General features: G+C 42.7%; 1 protein-coding gene and 1 pseudogene across 1 annotated transcript in view; one reads left to right on the forward strand and one right to left on the reverse strand.

Moving 5' to 3' along the window:
• The window catches only part of LOC126467286 (atrial natriuretic peptide-converting enzyme), a 264,050-nt gene that overhangs the window by 124,301 nt on the left and 114,701 nt on the right, over positions 1 to 25,048 (forward strand). The gene's annotated exons all lie outside the window — the stretch shown is intronic.
• On the reverse strand, positions 22,550 to 22,666 carry LOC126424784 (5S ribosomal RNA; annotated as a pseudogene).

Consider the following 25,048-nt stretch of genomic DNA (forward strand, 5'->3'; position numbering starts at 1 on the left):
CTTCCTCTCAGTCTTCTCCCACAAACCAATCCTTCCAAAGCATCTGCTAGCAAGCATTCTCTTCTCAATGAATGTCCCAACCAGTTCTTTTTCCTTTCTCTTACAACCTTCAGCAGACATCTTCTCTCACCAACCCTTTCCAATACTCTTTCATTACTCACTCATTCCATCCAGCTTATTCCCTCCATTCTCCTCCACATCCACATCTCAAATGCTTCTAACCTTTTTTCATCCTCTCGTCTCAGCGTCCATTTTTGTGCCCCATATAGTGCCACACTCTAGATAAAACATTTCCCTAGCCTTTTCCTTAGTCCTTTATCTAATTTGCCACATAAGAGTCTCCTCGTTCTGTCGAGTGCCTCCTTCGCTATAGAAATTCGAGTTTTCACCTCCCAGTGACATCTCAAGACTTCAGTTATTGTGCTTCCAAGATACTTAAATGAACTTACTTGGCTAATGGTAGATTGTCCTATTTTAATATTGGACAGTCTGCGTCTTGTACTGATGACCATACTCTTTGTTTTTGCTGTGTTTATATGCATCCCATATTCCACACAAGCTTCATTCAGATCTTTCAGCATGTTATTCACTGTCCGCTCACTTTCTGCCACTAATACGATGTCATCAGCAAATCTTATACATTCTATTCTCTTTCCACCAATACATATTCCTCTTTTCCCAGCTTAGCCTTTCGTAATAATCTCTTCAAGGTATACGTTAAACAACAGTGGGGAAAGGCAATAACCTTGTCTAACACCTCGTCCAATGCTGCTTCCTTCTGACATTTCATTTCCTATCCTTATCCTTACTTTCTGGTGTAAATATAGATTCTGTATCAGTCGTCTCTCTCTTTCCAACCTACTCCTTTTTTCTTCAAAATATCCATCAGCTTGTTCCACTGAACTCCATAATGGTACGCGTTTTCTTGGAAGAGACTTTTGGACCTAAGTGGATCGTTCAATCGTATTTCAGGTCGTTGTTTTATACTCATGGCCGACCTAGTTGACCAAATTATTCGTTGACACTGTCTACTGTCTACAGCGCTCTTTAAATCCATCTAAAACGATTGTCAACCAATGAGACGGTGCAGTGTGGCCCTGGAACATATCATCATCGGTAGGGCATATCAACTCTATGCAGCGGTGAAAGCGAACATAACATTTCTAACTCAGTAATTCATACAGTTTCATCAGAAGAAATCAAACGAAATGCAGTAACAGTTATTACTGGTTTTTTTCCATCTTAAGCTTACTGCAATTAAAATCAATAAAATAAACGTAAACACTGTGCTGAGTGCAACACACAAGAAACTACAGAACTATTCCTCTTGGGAGGTTTGCAAAACTGGGGGCAAGTGTAAAAATCATCAGTGTTGCGTAAGATGAACTGGGTTCAAAAAGAGGCGAAAAAATTGCCAAGATTTTTTCGACCTCAACCTCCACTAACAACGGAGGAAAAACCATTGGGTTGCAGGATATGTAAACACCGGCAAAAGATGTTTTATAAATAAAAGCGAAACGCATCTAGTGAAAAATACTTTTGCAGTAAGCGTAGGACGAAATAACCAGTGATAATTGATTACGACAGCTTCTGTGGAAGGTGACCGTGCAAACAAACATACGTATTTTAAATCCACTTACTTTATAGCGAGCCGCCGGAGGCGACGAATTCTCTTGTTTTATGCAACTGTATTGATCAATTTCACTACACTGCACTTAGATGAAGCCATATGTCTGAAATTTTTACAGAATCGTCCTATCGCTTCACCGTCGTGCCTGCCGTTATGTGTGTATCGAAGGTAATGTTTGCACTATTGGCGCGTGGTTATTTCACTGCTTAACAGCAAAGTTTTCTTTCAGATGATTCGTAGACGCTGCTTTGATGTTATTTCGGGCTGTGCATGATAGTACCACACCTCTCGCTATTTATGTTTCCCTTTCTTCTTTTCTGTAGAAAATTTTATGATGCCCTAAAAAGGCGAAACGCGTCATGAAACAATCATTTTCTAACCCAAGACTGTTTTTCTTCAAAATATTCTTCATATAGTTGCTGTACCTGCCAGCCTAACGGAGTGGGAAGAGTCTTTTTAGCAGAATCCCTTCGTCTACTTCGTGGTCACCAATTTGTATGTTGAATCCATTGTCAATTTCATTTCTGCCACTCCTAATTACTTTTGTCTTTCTTCGATTTAGCCTTATTCCATGTACTCAGGAAATATCCCCCAACAACCCCCGAAATTTTGGCGGTGGGTTTCTGGCTCAAGAGAGAGAGAGAGAGAGAGAGAGAGAGAGAGAGAGAGAGAGAGAGAGGGGCTCTGAGCACTATGGGACTTATCATCTGAGGTCATCAGTCCCCTAGAACTACTTAAAACTAACTATCCTAAGGTCATTACACACAGCCATGCCCGAGGCAAGATTCGAACCTGCGACCGTAGCGGTCCCTCGGTTCCAGGCTGAAGCGCCTAGAACTGCTCGGCCACACCGGCCGGCCTTCTGGCACAAAGTGGAGACTCTACTTCATCTCTCTGTAAACTAGCTCGTCACAGGAACTTTCTCTCGAGCAAGATCGTCTGGTATTTAGTGCCTGCCGGGTATCTGTATCGGTCAGGCCATCGGACGACTGGAGAGGATAATAAAGTAATAAACGTGAGCCGCGGGGCCCTCTCGCAGCAGTTATTCACGGCCAAAACTCTGGCTCGGGCGTACTCTACAGCAGGGGTTCCCGAACTTCTACTCTGACGGAATATTCTGAGAACCATGGTACCAGGAGCTTATAATTAAAGTGCAGCTACTCACGGAGATTCAGTATGAGCTGTAATTATTGTGTGGCAGTGAAACATGCTAGATATGCTAATGCGTTAATGTTGTTGTTGTTGTCTTCAGTCCTGAGACTGGTTTGATGCAGCTCTCCATGCTACTCGATCCTGTGCAAGGTTCTTCATCTCCCAGTACTTACTGCAACCTACATCCTTCTGAGTCTGCTTAGTGTATTCATCTCTTGGTCTCCCTCTACGATTTTTACCCTCCACGCTGCCCTCCAATAAATGCGTTAATGCTGAACCGATTTGCGTTGAAAAAAAATATTACTTCCAATTTTCGCCACCAGGCGCAAAATCTGGCGCTATACAGCATCTCGTCAATGTCTCTGGTGCTCATATTGGACAAATTGTGAAAGTGACGGTTAGTAATAAACTTGTCTGGCCTTTTCTGTCCACGTACTGTTCCTAATCCATTACATATGAAGGCATTTCAACATGTCTCTCTTGCATTCACAGCCCCAAATTTACACCTGATGGCCAAAATTGGGACTTTTTTTTTCAGCGTGAATCGGCTCCGCATTAATGCATTAGAATTCTACCAAGTTTTGCTGCTGTACGTTAATTACAGCCCACACTAGACCACTTAATAATAACTATCAGGTACTTTGATGCAACATCATTTTTATTCTGGAGGTTAATAAAAAAAAGATATCATAAACAAAAAAAACTTGTTTTATTCAGTGATTACTTTAATTTTAAATAGTAACTAATAAATTTTAAAAAGATACGAAAAAATGTCCAAAGAAAACGGCAAGTTAGTGATAATTTTCCTCAGGGGACTTACACACTTCCCGCAGAACACCAGTTTTCCGAAGTGCCGGCCGCTCGCTGATGTCCTCTCCTCTCCCTTTCCCGAGTCCTCCGCTAGTCTGTACCTAGCGAAAATTAATAATGTAGGAAAGAAGGAACACAGGGGTCAAACCTCCCACCGACGACGAGATGAAACGTTCCCTTCTTCCACGCCTTCTCCGAGCTTCGGTAGCGTCGCGTGAAGTCAAACACGCGGCCGCGGCAAGAATCCGCGTACTGTTGGCGATGTGCTGCGACTGAGAGAAATTACGCGACATACTGCCCCGTGGTTTTAGTCGGAAAAGTTTATAGGTGGGAACAGATTAGGCATCTGCTTTTTTTTTTTTTTTCATCAGTCTTCTGACTGGTTTGATTCGGTTCGCCACGAATTCCTCTCCTGTGCCAAGCTCTTCATGTCAGGGTAGCACTTGCAGCCCACGTCCTCAATTATTTACTGTATGTATTCTAATCTCTGTCTTCAAAAATGGTTCAAATGGCTCTAAGCACTATGGGACTTAACATCTTAGGTCATCAGTCCCCCAGACTTAGAACTACGTAAACCTAACTAACCTAAGGACATCACACACATCCATGCCCGAGGCAGGATTCTAACCTGCTATCGTAGCAGCCATGTGGTTCTGGACTGAAGCGCCTAGGTCCGCTCAGCCACAGCGTCCGGCTATCTCTGTCTTCCTCCACAGTTTTTGCCCTCTACAGCTCCCTCTAGTACCATGGAAGTCATTCCATCATGTCTTAACATATGTCCTATCATCCCGTCACTTCTCCTTATCAGTGTTTTCCACATATTCCTTTCCTCTCCGATTCTTTGCAGAACCTCCTCATTTCTTACCTTATCAGCCCACTTAATTTTCAACATTCGTCTGTAGCACCACGTCTCAAATGCTTCGATTCTTTTCTGTTCCGGTTTTCCCACAGTCCATGTTTCACTATCGTAAATTGCTGTACTCCAGACGTACTTTCTCAGAAATTTCTCTCTCAAATTAAGGCCTATGTTTGATGCTATTCCTCTTTTACTCTCTTAGTCTACAGAATCTAAATATCTACATTTGCGTCTACATGACCGCACTGCAATCCACACTTAACGTCTTGGCAGAGACTTCTTCGAAGCACCATCGGATTATTTCTCTACCGTTCTACTCTCACACAGCGCGCGGGATTAACGAACACTTAAACCGTGGGAGCACTGACTTATTTTATTATGACGATCATTTCTACCTATCCAGGTAGGCGTTAGTAAAATATTTAGTATTCTGAGAAGAAAGTTGATGGTCGAAATTCGTGAAAAGGTCTTGTCACAAGGAAAAACGCCTTTTTTTAATGATTGCCGCCCCAACTCGCGTATCATATTAACGACCACCTTCCCGTTGTTTGCCGATAATACAAAACTAGCTGCCCTTCTATGAACTTTTTTGATGTCCTCCGTCAATCGCATCCTGTAAGGATCCCATACCGCCCAGCAGTACTGCAGAAGAGGACGGACAAGCGTAGTGCGGGCAGTCTCCCTAGTAGACCTGTTACGTATTCTAAGTGTTCTGCCAATAAAACGCAGTCTTTGGTTAGTCTCACACAGCATCATTTATGTGACTGGTCCAATTTAAGTTGTTCACAATCTAAACCCTAGGTACTTCGTTCAATTGACGGCTTTTATATTTCTGTGATTTATTGTGTAACTGAAATTTGGCGGATTTCTTTTAACACTCCCGTAGATGACCTCACACTTCTCAATATATACAGTCATCTTTTCGCACCATACAGATATTGTGTCTAAGTCATTTTCCAATTGCTTTTGATCTTCTGATGACTTTACTAGATGGTAAATGGCCGCATCACCTGTAAACAATCTAAGAAGGCCGCTCAGATTATCTCCTAGGTCATGTACATGGATTAAGAAGAGCAGAGGACCTCTAATACTTCCTTGGGAACGTCAAATATCACTTACTCGATGATTTTCCGCCTATTAGTACGTACTGTGAACTTTTTGACAGGAAATCGCGAATTAAACTGAATCACGGATTCGATTTAAGCCATACTCCACAGGCACGCAATTCGATTAGAAGTCTCTTATGAGGAACTGTGTCAAAAGCCTTCTGCAAGCATAGAAACATGGAATCAAATGCGAGATCCTTTGTTGATACCACTCACTACTCTGTGCGAATAAAGAGCTAGTTGTGTTTCACAAGAACTGTATTTTCTCAATCTGTGCCGGCTCTGTGTCAACAGACCGTCGCCTGCCACGCTTTACCCCGTGAGACCCCGGATTAAACTTCTCGCAACTCCAATGTCACAAATTATTAACACCGCCTGGATCACTACTTTTTATTTACCAACAACCGCTTTTAATCTGCGCTGCAAATCATCTTCAAGTGTAGGTATTATGCTATAAGAATACTGACAGGACAATGTGCATCGTACATTTTCGTTCTTGTTTACACATTTAAAAAAATTTAGAAAGACAGTGCAAAATTAGCGAACATATATGAGACTTCATTTTAATGAATAAAAATAGAGATACACTGAGGGCTCTTACTGTAAGTTAAAAAAAGGGTGGGACAAAAAGAGGTCTTGTTACGAGAGTATTTATAACATTTGTTTTTATCTACTATTGTGTAGCGCATCATTCATGCTGAAATATAATAGATTAGCGTGTCCCTTCAGTCTAAATTTTTATTAATTTTTTATTTGATTATATATGGAGAAACAGTTTTACACTGTTTTAACGTACTCATCTGTGACCTATACACATGTGATGTGACTGTACGAAATTTTTTTTCTCTCCACTACGCCCTTCTTTTTTATGTGAGTTCCACACAACGTTGTCAAACTGCGCTTTGCGGCGCCAGATATGTGTGAGTTCATAATATTTTGTTGATATCTCTACTGTTCATGGGAGAAGTATTCGTACTATCACACTTCTGTAAAATCATTACTCTTGTAGCTTCCTAATTTTAGTCATTCCTATAGTTTTCATGTTTGTTCGGGTCAACTGACCTTGTTGTTAATAAGAAGATGAGTCAAACCAGGAAATCGGATACGCAGCTGTGAAACCCTAGGTACTTCGTTCAATTGACGGCTTTTATATTTCTGTGATTTATTGTGTAACTGAAATTTGGCGGATTTCTTTTAACACTCCCGTAGATGACCTCACACTTCTCAATATATACAGTCATCTTTTCGCACCATACAGATATTGTGTCTAAGTGTCTAGCGTAGGCTAGGGACACGCAAGTGGCATTCAATAGAAAGGCTTGAACCCAGCCATTGAGCCCCATGAAATAATTATTTTTGTTATTTACGAGACATGGAAAAATATCCTTTCTGTGTATTTGTGTGTGTGTGTGTGTATTGTAGTTTTCAGTGGGAAGAGTGGTTTGATGAGATCTCCACGATAGATTTTGGCCAGATAGTTCGGATTTTGTGTTAAACTGTAGGTCCCCTTCCCCCATTGGACAACTAGCGTAGGCTAGGGACACGCAAGTGGCATTCAATAGAAAGGCTTGAACCCAGCCATAACTCGTTATGAGTGCGAAGAGATAGAGACTGACAGTTTCCTCTAACATGTGAAACGTATCTCGCCGAATTTCAATAGCTAACCTAATTCTTAAAATCACCTACAACCCTGCTTCATGTTTTTCCGACTTCTTGTATTTAGTCATTTTCCTTCCATTTTTCGCAAGCCCCTTTGGTTCAAGATAATCTTTTTTTCTACTGTAATGATTTGTTAGAATAAAAGAAGGCCCAGCTCACAAGAACGATACACTTGGAAGCGTTACGGAGATGTTTAATAAACTCAAGTGGCAGACTCTGCAAGAGAGGCGCTCTGCATCGCGGTGTAGCTTGCTCGCCAGGTTTCGAGAGGGTGCGTTTCTAGATGAGGTATCGAATATATTGCTTCCCCCTACTTATACCTCCCGAGGAGATCACGAATGTAAAATTAGAGAGATTAGAGCGCGCACGGAGGCTTTCAGACAGTCGTTCTTCCCGCGAACCATACGCGACTGGAACAGGAAAGGGAGGTAATGACAGTGGCACGTAAAGTGTCCTCCGCCACACACCGTTGGGTGGCTTGCGGAGTATCAATGTAGATGTAGATGTAGATGTATTCCTAAAGCGTGGGGGTGTCTTGGCCAGTACGTCGTACTGTCTGACTCTTGGCATGGATAGCGCACTCCGGCAGCCAACTGCGTGGGGGTAGCGCACGGCACCGCAACACGATTCGTACGTGCTGCGCATGCGCTCTCGCTTCCTAACATCTGTGCCAAATTGGCTGTGAATTTGTATCTGAAGGGCTCACATCTGAAACTTATCATCCCATACATCGAATGGCAGACTTTTCACCACAGAAAAACACATACGTCACTCGTGTTTCATAATTATCATTACAATATCGAGGCTTGCTAAGTAACTCAGATTTTCAGCTAAGGGAGTTCACTGACATCTTAACGGTATGCAGTCATTGGCCAGATGAATAACTGGCTCGTCTTGATGCTAGAAGTCGGGCATGATGATCTATTGGTAAAGCAGGAGCCTTGAAATCGGCAGGTTCCGGGATTGAACACTGGTCGCACCACGGAAATTTTCAGTCTGACTTTTAGTCTAACCTTCACCTCTCAACGATGTAAGTAGTCTCCAGGAAAGGCAGATAGTTCGGATTTTGTGTTAAACTGTAGGTCCCCTTCCCCCATTGGACAACTAGCGTAGGCTAGGGACACGCAAGTGGCATTCAATAGAAAGGCTTGAACCCAGCCATTGAGCCCCATGAAATAATTATTTTTGTTATTTACGAGACATGGAAAAATATCCTTTCTGTGTATTTGTGTGTGTGTGTGTGTATTGTAGTTTTCAGTGGGAAGAGTGGTTTGATGAGATCTCCACGATAGTCTATTCTGCGCATTTCTATATAACTGCTACAACCTGTGTCTACTCCTGCTTATTTCACTCAAACCTTGGCCTCCATCTACCATTTTTATCCACGGCCCCCACTTCCCTCTTGACAATTCATTTATGTCTCAGCATGTCTCCTATTAAACAGTAATCCATTCTTTTAGTCAAAGTGTGCCGTAATTTCTTTGCTCCCCATTTCCATTCACTATCTCGTGTGTAGTTATCCGATCTGCTAATCTAATCTTCCGGATTGTTCTTCCTTCGCAACTGCTACGATTCGACAATACAGATTATATTTCGGTCTTGAATGATTAAGACATCGTTAGGACACAACGTTTTTTTGGAAAATAAGACACTTTCACGGTGTTACCTAATGTCACTCAATTAAGGGCTTCCGCAACTAACATTAAGGCTTGGAAACAGTGTTGAATGCCATATTTTTCACTCCCTTTACGTAGCTACAATATGCATCTTTTGCTGTTTCTACCACCGCCGAATAACTCGTTATGAGTGCGAAGAGATAGAGACTGACAGTTTCCTCTAACATGTGAAACGTATCTCGCCGAATTTCAATAGCTAACCTAATTCTTAAAATCACCTACAACCCTGCTTCATGTTTTTCCGACTTCTTGTATTTAGTCATTTTCCTTCCATTTTTCGCAAGCCCCTTTGGTTCAAGATAATCTTTTTTTCTACTGTAATGATTTGTTAGAATAAAAGAAGGCCCAGCTCACAAGAACGATACACTTGGAAGTAACATTTTTGTTGGTGTGTACTTGTTTGTAGATACTCACTTAATAACCAAATGCTTCACTATACCGGAGGCACATTTTCTGTCTGGTGGAATATTAATCAGAACCAGTTCATTCTGGCTCTAATGAAGTATTTTTATGAAATACTGGAAAGCTTTATTGAACTTTTTAATTTCAATATCTGATTTTCTCAAACGGAGCATCTGAAGTCACAAAGTACAGTAAATACAGATGTAGTTTGCTTATGTTCCGCTTCGTCCAGTGGGAGGGTTGGGGGGTTTAACGATATGTTTACGTAATGTATATACATAAACATACAGTTATAAATGTCCCCGTTCGTAGTCGCTTGTTATAACAATATGTTTACTTTTGTGCTGTAACATATAGCTATAATCAGCGGTGGAAATATATTTGCGCCGGGCGGTGTGGCCGTATGGTTCTAGGCGCTACAGTCTGGAACCGAGCGACCGCTACGGTCGCAGGTTCGAATCCTGCCTCGGGCATGGATGTGTGTGATATCCTTAGGTTAGTTAGGCTGAAGTAGTTCTAAGTTCTAGGCGACTGATGACCTCAGAAGTTAAGTCGCATAGTGCTCAGAGCCATTTGAACCAAATATATTTGCGAACGCCGACCGTGTGCGGCTGTCTCTTGTTGGATCGTCTGATCAGTCGGAAGTTGCATTGCAGAGGAGAGTAAATGCCTATTCAAAATATAATTATTTTTGGATAGCTCAACATGAATTTCCTAAGGGACCGTAGTTTATTATGCATTTACCAGTAGAATATGGCTCGGAGAAAATATTTCGCCGCATACAACTTCCGTCCGATTTCGACGAAAGAATTCGTGACTGTGAACTCTCTATTTGGCAGAAACATAAAGAAAATTAAATATCTTCATGAAGGAATGAGACATAGATTCTATATTAAAAAAATAGTCCAAACACCAGTTCCATTTAACTCTGAATTTATGGCAATTAATAGATGAACTTACACTTCAATGAAGGATTTAACATGGATGCTGTTTTGACTGGCACTTCTCTTCTCGTAATGAAAATAATTCCTTTGACGTTTTCACATACACGTCGCACAATAAATTTACTGCTATGCAGTATTGCACTTTTAGTATTGCACTTTTACTTTACACTAAAATAATATTATTTTTAACGATAATAATACGGTGGCAAGACATGCGCGTCCGACACAAGTTACAAGAGACAAGAGAAGAATGAGTAACTGTTCATCGAGAATATCTCGTACATAAAAAAAATGTATAAAAGTGTTCTTCTGTCGCGCCGCGGTTTTCAAAGTCAGTAACTTAGTGCATCTCTGACGGCGCTTCGACAACAAACACGTTACGTCACAGGTCGTTCACCTTTTACATTCTCACAACATTATTTGCTAACTGTAGCTGTTGCCGAGCGACTGCTGGACTAGTGAATGATTTAAAATGATAAGGCAATCACATAATGTTACAGGGGGGGGGGGGGGGGAGGGGGGGTGACAGAAGGTTACAAGTTTTGTTCGTGGAGCAACTTGCCTCTTTTAAGCTCTGATTGTAGTAATTAACTGTTGTAGTCTACGTTCCGTAGACTGGTTTGATGCAGTTCTCAACGCAAGTCTGTCCTATGCAAACCTCATGTCTGCAGAACTATTGCATCCTACCTTTGTTTGAACCTGCTTACTATAGCCGAGTTTTGCTCCTTTCTACAGTTTTTACCTCCCACATTTCCCTCAACTACCAAAGTGTCGAGTCCTTGACGCCTCATGACGTCTCTTATCAACCGATGCTTCCTTTTACACAAGTTGTATTATAAATTTCTTCTCCTCAATTATATTCGGCGCGTCTTCTGGCCTTTAACGTTCTTTCTTAGCATCACATTTCGAAAGGTACTATGCTCTTCTTGTCTCAACTGTTAACAGATTCCTCTTTTCCAGAAAAGCTTTTCTTGCTATTCCTAGTCTGAATTTTATATCGTCTCTGCTTCGGGAAATATCAGTTATTTTGCTGTCCAAATAGCAAAAGTCATCGACCACTTTTAGTGTCTCACTCCCTAAACTAATTCCTCCAGAATCACCTGATTTAATTCCTCTACACTACATTATCGTATTATTTCTTTTCTTGATATTCGTCATATAACTTCTCCAAGACACTAGCCATTACACTCAATTGCTCTTCCACGGTTTTTGGCATCTACGATAGAATTGTCATCTGCAGAGTTCATAGTTTTAATTTCTTCTCCCTGTCGTTAATTCCCTCTTCAAATTCTCCTTGGTTGCTATCACTGCTTGCTCAGTGTACAGATTGAGTAACATCAGGCATAGTCTACAAATCTGTTCTGCTCTCTTCTAAACTACAGTTTGTAGTGGTGGCTCTTGCTACATTTTATCGGTGTGCTACAATGTGGTGACTTTAGCCTTTTGACTTACAAGTGCAGCAATCGTAACTAAATTGAATATTTTATTTGTATGTACATAAAAGGATGTGTTTAAACCTATTTCAATTTTATAATTCATCTTTTAACATTACGAGGAATAAAATGAAAGAAAAAAATTGTTAGTAGCAGCAGGAATCGAGCCAAGGCCACTTTTTCTTGAATTTCCTTCATTTTGATCGCTATTGTTCTCGCCGTTTGGTATGGGCGGACGTCGCATGACACTCCTTAAAACTTCTCATTGAATGCTTCAGATTTTTTATTTTGTTTGAGAACTGCCAGCCCTCTGAACAAACACCATGAGCTACCACGATGGCAACACTCGCACAGAGAGCCATTTCACCAAGCACCCCTCAAAAAGCCCTCGTGCTCTACGCTTTCACAATATGTTATAATTTATTTCCAAGAAAAATACTGACCTGGTGCTGTGAGCAACAGAGCACTCGTAGTGCCGGAAGGCGTGACGTCACATCAGAACATGCCCCGTCGAAAGCAGAGTGCTGTGTCCCTTCTCTGAGTTGACCATAATGCTGATGACCATCAGTTCAGAATTAGACACTGGTTTCTCGTTGCAGAGAGAGAGTGCTACAAAATATGTTTTCGTCCAGTTTATTTGCATACCAGCATACATTCAAAAAGAAATGGCGTAATTTTAGTGCGATTTCCGGCTGCCGTTCGAACAGCAATGGCTTAATTTTAATGTGGTATTTACAGTACTGTAGAACTTTAACAGATGATAACTGGCAGCCACTGACAGCTTTCCATCAAGACCTTCAACTCTTATAACTGCATTCTGCTGTGTAGGTAATCATCCAGTGCCTGCTACATTCAGAAATTAAAAAACTGTATTCCAGTCAACCTTGTAAAAATCTTTCTCTTAATCTACAGATGATATAAACGGAGCTTTACCTTTCCTTCAGTCGATCTTCCCAAGATAGGTCATGTGACAGGTACTGTTTAAAGATTATAGTCGAAGTTTAGAAACGATCTTGTTGTCCTCGTCTTTAAGCATTTCGTAATATCGTTCGCCTTAAAGAAAGGAACATAAAAGTACAAAAGAAGATAAAAATCGAAACTACACTCCTGGAAATTGAAATAAGAACACCGTGAATTCATTGTCCCAAGAAGGGGAAACTTTATTGACACATTCCTGGGGTCAGATACATCACATAATCACACTGACAGACCCACAGGCACATAGACACAGGCAACAGAGCATGCACAATGTCGGCACTAGTACAGTGTATATCCACCTTTCGCAGCAATGCAGGCTGCTATTCTCCCATGGAGACGATCGTAGAGATGCTGGATGTAGTCCTGTGGAACGGCTTGCCATGCCATTTCCACCTGGCGCCTCAGTTGGTCCAGCGTTCGTGCTGGACGTGCAGACCGCGTGAGACGACGCTTCATCCAGTCCCAAACATGCTCAATGGGGGACAGATCCGGATATCTTGCTGGCCAGGGTAGTTGACTTACACCTTCTAGAGCACGTTGGGTGGCACGGGATACATGCGGACGTGCATTGTCCTGTTGGAACAGCAAGTTCCCTTGCCGGTCTAGGAATGGTAGAACGATGGGTTCGATGACGGTTTGGATGTACCGTGCACTATTCAGTGTCCCCTCGACGATCACCAGTGGTGTACGGCCAGTGTAGGAGATCGCTCCCCACACCATGATGCCGGGTGTTGGCCCTGTGTGCCTCGGTCGTATGCAGTCCTGATTGTGGCGCTCACCTGCACGGCGCCAAACACGCATACGACCATCATTGGCACCAAGGCAGAAGCGACTCTCATCGCTGAAGACGACACGTCTCCATTCGTCCCTCCATTCACGCCTGTCGCGACACCACTGGACGCGCGGTTCTGGCGCTGCAGTCTGGAACCGCGAGACCGCTACGGTCGCAGGTTCGAATCCTGCCTCGGGCATGGATGTGTGTGATGTCCTTAGGTTAGTTAGGTTTAACTAGTTCTAAGTTCTAGGGGACTAATGACCTCAGCAGTTGAGTCCCATAGTGCTCAGAGCCATTTTTTGACACCACTGGAGGCGGGCTGCACGATGTTGGGGCGTGAGCGGAAGACGGCCTAACGGTGTGCGGGACCGTAGCCCAGCTTCATGGAGACGGTTGCGAATGGTCCTCGCCGATACCCCAGGAGCAACAGTGTCCCTAATTTGCTGGGAAGTGGCGCTGCGGTCCCCTACGGCACTGCGTAGGATCCTACGGTCTTGGCGTGCATCCGTGCGTCGCTGCGGTCCGGTCCCAGGTCGACGGGCACGTGCACCTTCCGCCGACCACTGGCGACAACATCGATGTACTGTGGGGACCTCACGCCCCACGTGTTGAGCAATTCGGCGGTACGTCCACCCGGCCTCCCGCATGCACACTATACGCCCTCGCTCAAAGTCCGTCAGCTGCACATACGGTTCACGTCCACGCTGTCGCGGCATGCTACCAGTGTTAAAGACTGCGATGGAGCTCCGTATGCCACGGCAAACTGGCTGACACTGACGGCGGCGGTGCACAAATGCTGCGCAGCTAGCGCCATTCGACGGCCAACACCGCGGTTCCTGGTGTGTCCGCTGTGCCGTGCGTGTGATCATTGCTTGTACAGCCCTCTCGCAGTGTCCGGAGCAAGTATGGTGGGTCTGACACACCGGTGTCAATGTGTTCTTTTTTCCATTTCCAGGAGTGTAGGATTAGCTGGCATCTGCGCACTCATTACGCATTCCTTAATGCCATTGTTCCTGGCAGTCGGCGGACGGTATACCGCCACACTTTGTGTAGAAGCGGGTTCTCTGCGGAAGAAGACGTTGAATACAATCCAAGGAAGAGGTGTTATCTCACCCTATGACCGCCGCGAATGTTGCACCAGCTTCTTTCTCGCTTTCGAGCCGGTGAACCGACGAAAGCGGCGCTTTCCCTTTCTTCCAAACAGAGCGGCTTGCTAATGGCCCCGGTGTCACCGGACACCACTCGTCTCGCAGATAGCGATCAGATCGGAGGGCCGGGGAAAGTGTCGCCGTGCCACAGGACCGGCCGATACGGCGCCAGCCGGACTCTTTCTCAGCAGAGACCAGAGCGGAAGTAAACTCTGGCCGTTCAGTCCGTAGCCGCCTGTTGGCCAGGCGTTGATAAAGCTTACCCAGGTGGCAAATCCCGATCCGCTGAATGTCACGGCGAGCCAGGCCGAGAAAGGCGTGTGCTGACGTTTCCAGGAAGGACGGTTATGGTGTAAAATCCCGTCGATGAACGGACATTACGGGTGAAGCACAGGCGGGGAACGGGGAAAGGTGCGGAAGGAAATCGGCCGTACCTTTTCAATGGAATTACCCCGGCATTTGCCATAAGCAGTTTACAGAAAACAAGGAAAATCCGATACAGATGGCCGCCCTCCGGAATACGAGTTCAGTGTGCTATGTTTACAGGTCCTAAATACACTTTATAGCTGTAGAAAAAATATCACGTGACGCCGTAATCTGCTATTGAAAGCATTCTTTAAAAGCAGTCGGGTTCCGGTCAGTGACCATTTTCCAACATCCATAATCATGATTACAGCGAATGCAGGTGGGAAAACATGCTTCAGAATTGTAGCAGAAATATGAGTAATGTTTACAGCTTAGGTTAACAGCACGGCTACATTATAATACAATGAATTTAAAAAATATATATATCTTTTGACTCTATTCACTTAGAAACTTAAATATTTTTACATTGCCAAGAGTCCGCAGACGTTAGTTATTTGATATAAATTTCAATTTGATGTCTCGACCCAGTCCTGAGAAAAAGAGGTCTTAACAAACGGGCAAACACACAGACGGACATTAAAGTAATACTGCAACGGTTCCGCTCTTATCGAATGGCGCACGGAATGTTAATAAGGATCTTCTGGCTGCTAATTTTTATTTTCTGTTCTCCGAGGACGTGCTGAAAGAAATGCCTCCGGATTTTCTACGTGAAAACTTTTAAAGATTTTAAATAAAACAAACGTTATTAACATTCTCTCAAATAGAATTTGTTCATACCGTCACTATGGAATGTTTGACTTTGACGACGGAACCACATCAGCTGTACTTGCACCGCTTCATCACTGTCAAAGTGAAGTACTCGAATGTTCTTCTTTAAGTTTTGAAACCAGATGAAAATCGGATTGAGCGAAATCGGGACTGTATGGAGTGAATCGAAGGCGACAGATTGTTGCAGATGTCGCAGCGCTCGTGTGTGGTCTGGCTTTGTCATGCTGGAGGAGAGAGCTACTCCAAGTGTGGACAACTCTTCGATTTTGAAACTTGATTACAACACACTGGTTCTCAGGTACCGATATACTTAATACAATCCGCCATGTTACATGCTAGAATTCGGAGCCCTCTAGCGGCAGAGGGCTGCAAAAATCCAGACATAAAGAATAAATTTCAAATAACTTCCGGGAATTCAGCCAGGTAACACTTTCAGCGACCGCCGATATTTCGGCGGGAGAACACCCCGCCATTTTCAAGGCGAACTGCAACGGACAGGCGGCGTACATGCAATTTAAAACCTCGGTTCTCGGACTGAAGCAGGAAAGATAACACACACACTGAACACTAGTGCCACCAAAGATGACCAAAGTCAGAGCTATCATTAGTGAGACTATGAATTCGCAGGTGAGGTAGCATTGACTCTGTCCCTCCGTTTTTTGACAAGGGAGAGAGCCGGATTCCAAACAGAATTTAAACAGAAACCTCCATCCCTGTTAACGAGTTTGCTCGCTAATTTAATCTCAACTGCCTCCCTAATAACACTGTCCCAACAGCTGGACGTGCATGCCAATATCTCGGTGTTATTATATAACATGGGGTGACCAGTATCCAAGCAATGTTCGGCAATAGCAGATCTACTTGGCTGCTGTAATCGTGTGTACCGTTTATGCTCAGTACATGGGTCCTCCACGGTGTTTGATAAAGTGAACTAAAATTTCATATATTGGAGTTCATACGTGCCATCTCCCAAAGCAATCAAAAAACCCACAGTTCTGGACGATTTTAGTTTCGTCTGGTTACAACAAGGAATGTGTGGAGAGATTAGAATAACAACGTGGAATCTGAATTTATAATATGTATAGACGTAAAATCCGGGCAGGAGAAAATAGGCAAAAATACAATTACAAAGACCCCTTCCTATAGATACAACGATACTTTTGGACAACATGAATAAGGGCTAAGATGTTACACAACTTTCTACAGGAAGCTAAGCAGTTTATTTGAATGATCGTTTCGAGTAAGATTAAACCTCTTATTAGCTGCAGGCAGAGCAGCTACCAAAGAGGTTTTTTTCATATCGTCACGATAGGTCAGAGGGAGGCACTGCTTGTAGAACACGTGCTCGCAGGAATGGCATATCTTTAAGGTAATGAGCGTTCGTCTCATTGGACTTTCTTGACAAAATTATCGTCTTAGACTTACGAGACAACATGCCTCTCGTGGCTAGCGGCATTTAGTAAACTTATAAGAAACGTGCATAATATGGTGCGTAGTTACCGATCTGAAGAGCACTTTCAAGATAAAATAATTTCATCAATATGAGTAGCAAGCCAGCGTCCTAACATTTGTCGACCGCCGTTCCGATATGGAGAAGAACTATTATTTAACGAGTCGTCTTTCCCATGCCACAGGAATGTAAGAGCGGTGGAGTGTGGGGGGTGTTTCGAAAAAGCATCACTTTCTTTGAAATCACAATGAGAAAAGACGTCGAAAAATTTGTGTGAAAAATAGTAGCAGACTATAAAAGTAGTAGTCTTTCTAGAAATGTAATTTTAATCTCGAAATAGAAAATAAGTTCTCATATTCATTTTCGAATACAGTCCACTTCCTGTGGCAGTTGACCGCTGAGCTTCCAACGAGCGAAACTTCCCATTGGCATCGACTCGCTCCGTGAAAGTCTGTGTCCATGATAAACAAGATTGGGCGTTCCCTCGGCACCGAAGCAACCGTTACGTCGCTGTGGGAACACGACAGAAATTCCACAAGGCGGAACGTGACAACGTTGGGTGAGGCCGAATTTCGACATCAGATGATCGCGCCATCGTCTCGGTGAATTTCGCTGTTGTACTTCTTGAATGTCAGCGAAAGAAAAATAGGTTAGTAAGAATGCTTTGCCTTGATTTCACTTAAAGAAAGATCAGCAGATCTGAAAGTTTCTTCTACGTACTCATTGTTGAAGCGAAGCATATCGCGGTATTTCATTGGACGATGTATTACCAGTGTATCAGACATTCTGCAACGCAGTTTCTAGGAAAACTTATTCACAAATGACTCTATTCTGTACTAATTTCCAGATTTTGATCTGCTGTATCCTCTCCGAAGTCAAAAAACTCAGAAATATTCTGAGATATGAAGTTTCATTTTACAGGCGTTGGAACTTCCTTGATTGTGAAAAGTGACACATCCTCAAAAACGATGTCGGTGATGATTGAGTTGCTCGAGTTAATTATTACAATCGCTTTCATTCACAAGCTGTTGCTTATTTTCTAAAACCTTATGACGTCCTTTTAATCACGTAATAGTTACTACAGACTTCTATAGAAGCCCGTTCGTTTTATATTTCACTACTTTAGCTTTTATCTTATCATCAATATATTTGTTTGCTTCTATCTGCAACATCTTAACTGAAGATGTAATGATTTTCCGCCAAGACCTGTTGATACAAATTTCTTTACTGAACAACAGTTCCGACTCACGGGCCATCATCACACTAGACAATACAAAATTAGTGGCGTCAAATAATATGATAGTGTAATAACTGGTATGTAGAAAACCTTCGGTTGTAACATTAATATGCAGTCTGATACATTTTTGTGATCGACGATGTACAATATATATTACTATTTGACAGTAGTGTGCGATTTCATGGATTTTATATTATTTGACACCATGAGTTTTATATCGCCTAGTATGATGCAATATTTTAAGAACCTGATGATGGTCCGTTGACTGCATACGGTTGTTCAGTAAAGAATTTTTTGTCAGGAGCTCTTGGCGGTAAATCACGATGTTTCTCAAATATTTATGATCTGCGGAGCACCACCATCTTGAAATATAGTTTTAAGGCCTACTGTTTCTTATTTTCCAGTTTTCACATGGTCCGTATTTAGCTTCCATACTCTACTGCGCTGTTCTAGAAAATTCTTCAGCTGCCTCAGATGAAGATAAATGTTTGACGCAAATAAATTCTTTTTAATAAATGAAACTTCCGTCACCTGGTTTTCATATCTTCCTTCATTTCCCCATCTTGTGTAGCATTCTTTCGTAGGTTAAATGTAAACATGTAATTTGTCATGTAAGTAGGTCTAACGGTGATACCGCACCTTCACTAATAGATAGAACTCCACCAGCAAACATTCAAAAGTAGAAGTATGGACTAAAATAAGAAAAAAAGGTTTAGTAAACTTGGGGTCTAAAATGCATAACTCAAGACATGTTTCGTCTTTGCTACTGTGAGACACATCTCTTCTACTGAAGCTCTTTGCTTTCAATTTCTTGAGAGGTTGTAATATGGTGCAAAACAATAAAGATATATGTAGTAAAAATTCGATCTAAAGTGCATACATTAACATGAACACTTGTTCATCGTCGCGACTGTGACAGATATATTTGCTACTGAACGAATTCTCATAGCTCTTTAGCTATTTTAGAGCCCATGTTTACTGGACAATTTTTTCGTGTTTTGCTCCATACCACCTCCTCCCAAAATACGATAATCAAAGAGCTTCAGTAAAAGACATGTCCTTCGTAGTATCGAAGACGAACAAGTTTCATAGGTCGCAAGGTATATATTTTAGAAATTATGTTTACTACACTTTTTTCTAGTTTTGGTCCATACTATCTAACATGTGGTAGGTTATCGGTGGAGGTTTGTTTTTCCTTTTTTTTATTTTGAGCTCCTCGCCAGGTCTTGTATGCCCAAGTGATATACACCGGCTGCCGTGTCGTCGTCTGGTTTACCCTGTATAAATATTCTCGGCTAGTCTCTGTATAGTGATTCGTGTCAATATTGGCTAACTCCAGTCGCTTACTAACAAGGAGACCACCCAGCAATTGGATGTTGGTAATCTTTTACACTCCTGGAAATTGAAATAAGAACACCGTGAATTCATTGTTCCAGGAAGGGGAAACTTTATTGACACATTCCTGGGGTCAGATACATCACATGATCACACTGACAGAACCACAGGCACATAGACACAGGCAACAGAGCATGCACAATGTCGGCACTAGTACAGTGTATATCCACCTTTCGCAGCAATGCAGGCTGCTATTCTCCCATGGAGACGATCGTAGAGATGCTGGATGTAGTCCTGTGGAACGGCTTGCCATGCCATTTCCACCTGGCGCCTCAGTTGGACCAGCGTTCGTGCTGGACGTGCAGACCGCGTGAGACGACGCTTCATCCAGTCCCAAACATGCTCAATGGGGGACAGATCCGGAGATCTTGCTGGCCAGGGTAGTTGACTTACACCTTCTGGAGCACGTTGGGTGGCACGGGATACATGCGGACGTGCATTGTCCTGTTGGAACAGCAAGTTCCCTTGCCGGTCTAGGAATGGTAGAACGATGGGTTCGATGACGGTTTGGATGTACCGTGCACTATTCAGTGTCCCCTCGACGATCACCAGTGGTGTACGGCCAGTGTAGGAGATCGCTCCCCACACCATGATGCCGGGTGTTGGCCCTGTGTGCCTCGGTCGTATGCAGTCCTGATTGTGGCGCTCACCTGCACGGCGCCAAACACGCATACGACCATCATTGGCACCAAGGCAGAGGCGACTCTCATCGCTGAAGACGACACGTCTCCATTCGTCCCTCCATTCACGCCTGTCGCGACACCACTGGAGGCGGGCTGCACTATGTTGGGGCTTGAGCGGAAGACGGCCTAACGGTGTGCGGGACCGTAGCCCAGCTTCATGGAGACGGTTGCGAATGGTCCTCGCCGATACCCCAGGAGCAACAGTGTCCCTAATTTGCTGGGAAGTGGCGGTGCGGTCCCCTACGGCACTGCGTAGGATCCTACGGTCTTGGCGTGCATCCGTGCGTTGCTGCGGTCCGGTCCCAGGTCGACGGACACGTGCACCTTCCGCCGACCACTGGCGACAACATCGTTGTACTGTGGAGACCTCACGCCCCACGTGTTGAGCAATTCGGCGGTACGTCCACCCGGCCTCCCGCATGCCCACTATACGCCCTCGCTCAAAGTCCGTCAACTGCACATACGGTTCACGTCCACGCTGTCGCGGCATGCTACCAGTGTTAAAGACTGCGATGGAGCTCCGTATGCCACGGCAAACTGGCTGACACTGACGGCGGCGGTGCACAAATGCTGCGCAGCTAGCGCCATTCGACGGCCAACACCGCGGTTCCTGGTGTGTCCGCTGTGCCGTGCGTGTGATCATTGCTTGTACAGCCCTCTCGCAGTGTCCGGAGCAAGTATGGTGGGTCTGACACACCGGTGTCAATGTGTTCTGTTTTCCATTTCCAGGAGTGTATATTCATGATGCGTGTTCAGAACTCAAATACCAGTGAGCCAAAGCAGTTTGGCGCAGTTCTCAATATTCTCGAGAAAATCGAAATTGAAGTTTACCAAGTAACATTAATTAATTAAAATGAAGCCGATTTTCAAACACAGGACGCATGGTTCACTAGGTGGCATCGGAGACTGGCAGTCGCGTGATTAGTGGATCGATGGTAACATAAGTTCAATCATTTTCACGAAAAATTAACGTCCTCTTGTCTGTAATGAGATATTACAAGCACAGTTCCAGTTTTCGTTGCCAATATATACTCGTAATTATCGACATTTTATAAAAGGTTGTTAATGAATTTATAATTTTTTAGATTTAAGCAACCTCAATTAACGATCTTTAATAACATATCAATAATTAAGAATTTATATTTGCTATGATAATTGGAATTTTGCATGCAGTACGTAATTAGAAATAAGAACACGTAGGTACATTTGATAAAAAAGTAGGTTGAGACATGTGTTAATTAGCCTGTGATTGATGAATTTTATATTTCAGTTATGTATGTATTCGAACTGAACCAAAAACATTAAACCAAAAAATAAGGACCTTAGCGAGATTTGAACCAGTGCTCCGTTGATTAGTCCATGAGCGTCCCCCGACGCTACCGAGGGAGCCATGTTGCTCGTCTGAAACGACGTATTCATTTCTGTGAATTAAAGTTCCTCGGAAAACTTCAAAGTATATTTTCTCACGTATGTTTGAGAGTTCTGTGGAACTGCCTTTGGTGATTAATATCTGAGTTCTGAATTTCACGTGCCATAAAAACCAAAAACTACAAAAATGCGATTTCCGTATGGTCTCCTTGTAATCTATGGAAAAGTCACTGTTACAAAGAGCCCCGTATAAAATGTAGGAAATCTGTGTCACACCAATATATATGTAATACCAACTAGTTCGATCCCAGCGGCCCACCTCTGATTTTTGGTATCGCGCCTGCTTCATACACACTCCAGAGCTGCTCACACCAGCAGCTTGTATGCGATCTCCTTTGCAGACGCACCCAACTTTCCAAGAACGCTGCCAGCACGCCAACGTCTTCCCTGCCGATAACTTTACGATTTCGTACGATTTCTTAACCCTTCCTATTAACTAACTTAACTCAGTCCGAACAGGCCATGGAGGCCCAACGATACCGACCGGCCACCGCGTCGTCTTCAGCCCAAAGGCGGCATCGGATGCGGATATGGAGGGGCATGTGGTCAGCACAACGCTCTCTCGGCCGTACGTCAGTTTACGAGACGGGAGCCACTACTTCTCAGTCAAATAGATCTTCAGTTTGCCTCACAAGGACTGAGTGCACCCTGGCTGCCAACAGCGCTCGGCAGACCGGATGGTCATCCACCCAAGTGCTAGCCAGCCCGACAGTGCTTAATTTCGGTGATCTGATGGGAACCGGTGCTACCACTGCGGCACGGCCGTTGGCAACCCTTCCTATTATCGTCCATAAATACCTAAACGACGAGATCTGCTCCAAGTGTTAACCAGTAATTTAGTAAGCAGACCAGCGTTTGAATGCAGTACTGGGGAAAAACTATTCCTTACTGAGAGGACTAAAATCAACTTCGAGAGGGCAACTAAGGGCCTACTAAAACTTTTATTCAACTCAAATACAAGAAATCTGATTACGGCTCGGTCCACAGCCTTCGTGAAATTTTTAAATGATATCATTCTGCTTAAGCTGTTGTAACCTTATTTACTGCGACTGCTTTTCCGACACGTGCTCATTTTCAGATATTCTGAAAGCAGTCAGTTGTCAGATATAATATACATAAATATGAAATTGATAAACGTTGAAAATGAAAATTTCAAAGCTACTTACGTGGGATATTCTAACCTAATCAATAATATAAAGCTGTGACATATTGTGTAATAGCAGTTACATGCGGTCGTGTGAGTTTATCTGCTGTTCCATATACTATACACCTTAGAAAGCTGGTGAAATAATGATAAACCTCATGTATTAGGCATGGTAAATGTATCAGAAAAGCGGCAAAGACGTAAATATGAGCTATGGAATGGAAATATTCTAATATATGGAGTCGATATCATGTGGTTTATGAATATGTGCGCAAAAGGAGAAAAGTAGCAGAAATATGTGTTAAATAAAAGCGGAATCCGCAACTGGTACTGAGAATGTAGATTCAAAGTAGGTAAGAAGCTGAAGTGATTATCAAGTGACGATAAAACAATACGCCCAAAATACAAGTACAGCAGAGGGCCTAAAAAGTCAGATATAGATGAAAGCAGCGTTCTACAAAGGTAAAACAAGTCCAAGTAATACACAAATATAGGAAATAAACAAATGTTAAGTAATATTAAGCGTACCATGGTCTAGGATATTTACAAGGATTAAAATGACTAAAGTTAATCATATCAAAAAACACTAGATTATAAGAAGCTCCTGAAGCAGTCCGGGAATTTCATGTTTTTAAGGTCTGTCTGGTCATTCAAAATACGTTTTGACTGGTCTCTAAATGCACTGCAAATTTCGGTCTCTTCTAATTAGTCACGCTGTCTTCCTTTTCCGATTCTATGGAGAATTTCTAAAGAGTTTTCAATGTTACCTGACTTGGCTTTAGTCGCCCGCTTAGTCACTAGTTTTACCGTGTGCTCCACGCTTTTACACAGCATGTCGCAATCTTAGATTACTGTACTGCGTATGTTACAACATCCCACGCTAAGTAACTTCGAAATTCTCATTTTCAACATTGTCAATTTCATATTTGCGTGTATTATATTTGACGACTGATCGCTTTCAGAATGTTTGAAAATGACCACGTGGTGAAATTGAAATAGCAATAAATAATGTTTTAACAGACTGAAGAGGAATGATTTCATTTAAAAATTTGAAATACAAGAATTAAAGATTTTGCTAACGTGGATGCAACTTTAATCATTACCAGTATACCCCTCAAATTATTAACACTGAATTTTTAACACTATTTTAAATTTTATTTCAACAGATTTTAGATGTAAAGTGGAGAAATTAAACAGTAGAAATGCAACAGTTTCTACAAGGTTTAAGTTTTTTCCTGAAATAGAATGATTTAATGCTATTTTTTCACAGTAACTTGATGTTAATGGTGATGCCACAAGCGGAGAAAATCGGCACTAGTTGAAAGGTATTCATTTATCTCCGAGCCAACTTATCGTGAGCAAAAACAATGTATTACAAGAAAATGAACAGCGATATTTATGTTAATGAAACGAACGATTTGTTCAATTTTTACTAGGTGAAATTATCTGTCCTAATTGTGTTAATTAAAATGTATACAGTAGAGGGGGTCCGAAAAGATATCATTTCCTTGTCTTAGAATTAAAATAATTATAATAATAATACATAGAAAAAAGCGCGCACACACACACACACACACACACACACACACACACACACACACACACAGAGAGAGAGAGAGAGAGAGAGAGAGAGAGAGAGAGAGAGAGTTTCATCAAACAATGACTTCTTTCTGCTGCATTCTTGTGTGTAATTTTCAAGCAGTCGTATTTTAGGTTTATTTCCTTTGTAACTTAAAATGTTTTTTCCAACAGTCTTATTCCATCAGCTGATTACCTTGCTGACTAATGCGTACTCCTCATCTTGGTTTTCCTTTCGTACCTTTTATCGAGAGTCATGCGCACATAATATTGTCCACTGACGAACTTAGTGAAGTAGTGGCTTCAGATTCGAAAATAGGCGGAAGAGCTGAGTGGTAAATAATGGTAACACTCCAATATAACCAGTACGAGAGAGGGTTTGCATTCCGGGAAAAGTGGCAAATTAAAGGGAATTCAGGGATGTTTCTCT

This window comes from Schistocerca serialis, chromosome 1 (assembly GCF_023864345.2).
Source record: "Schistocerca serialis cubense isolate TAMUIC-IGC-003099 chromosome 1, iqSchSeri2.2, whole genome shotgun sequence".
Taxonomy (NCBI): Eukaryota; Metazoa; Arthropoda; class Insecta; order Orthoptera; family Acrididae; genus Schistocerca; species Schistocerca serialis.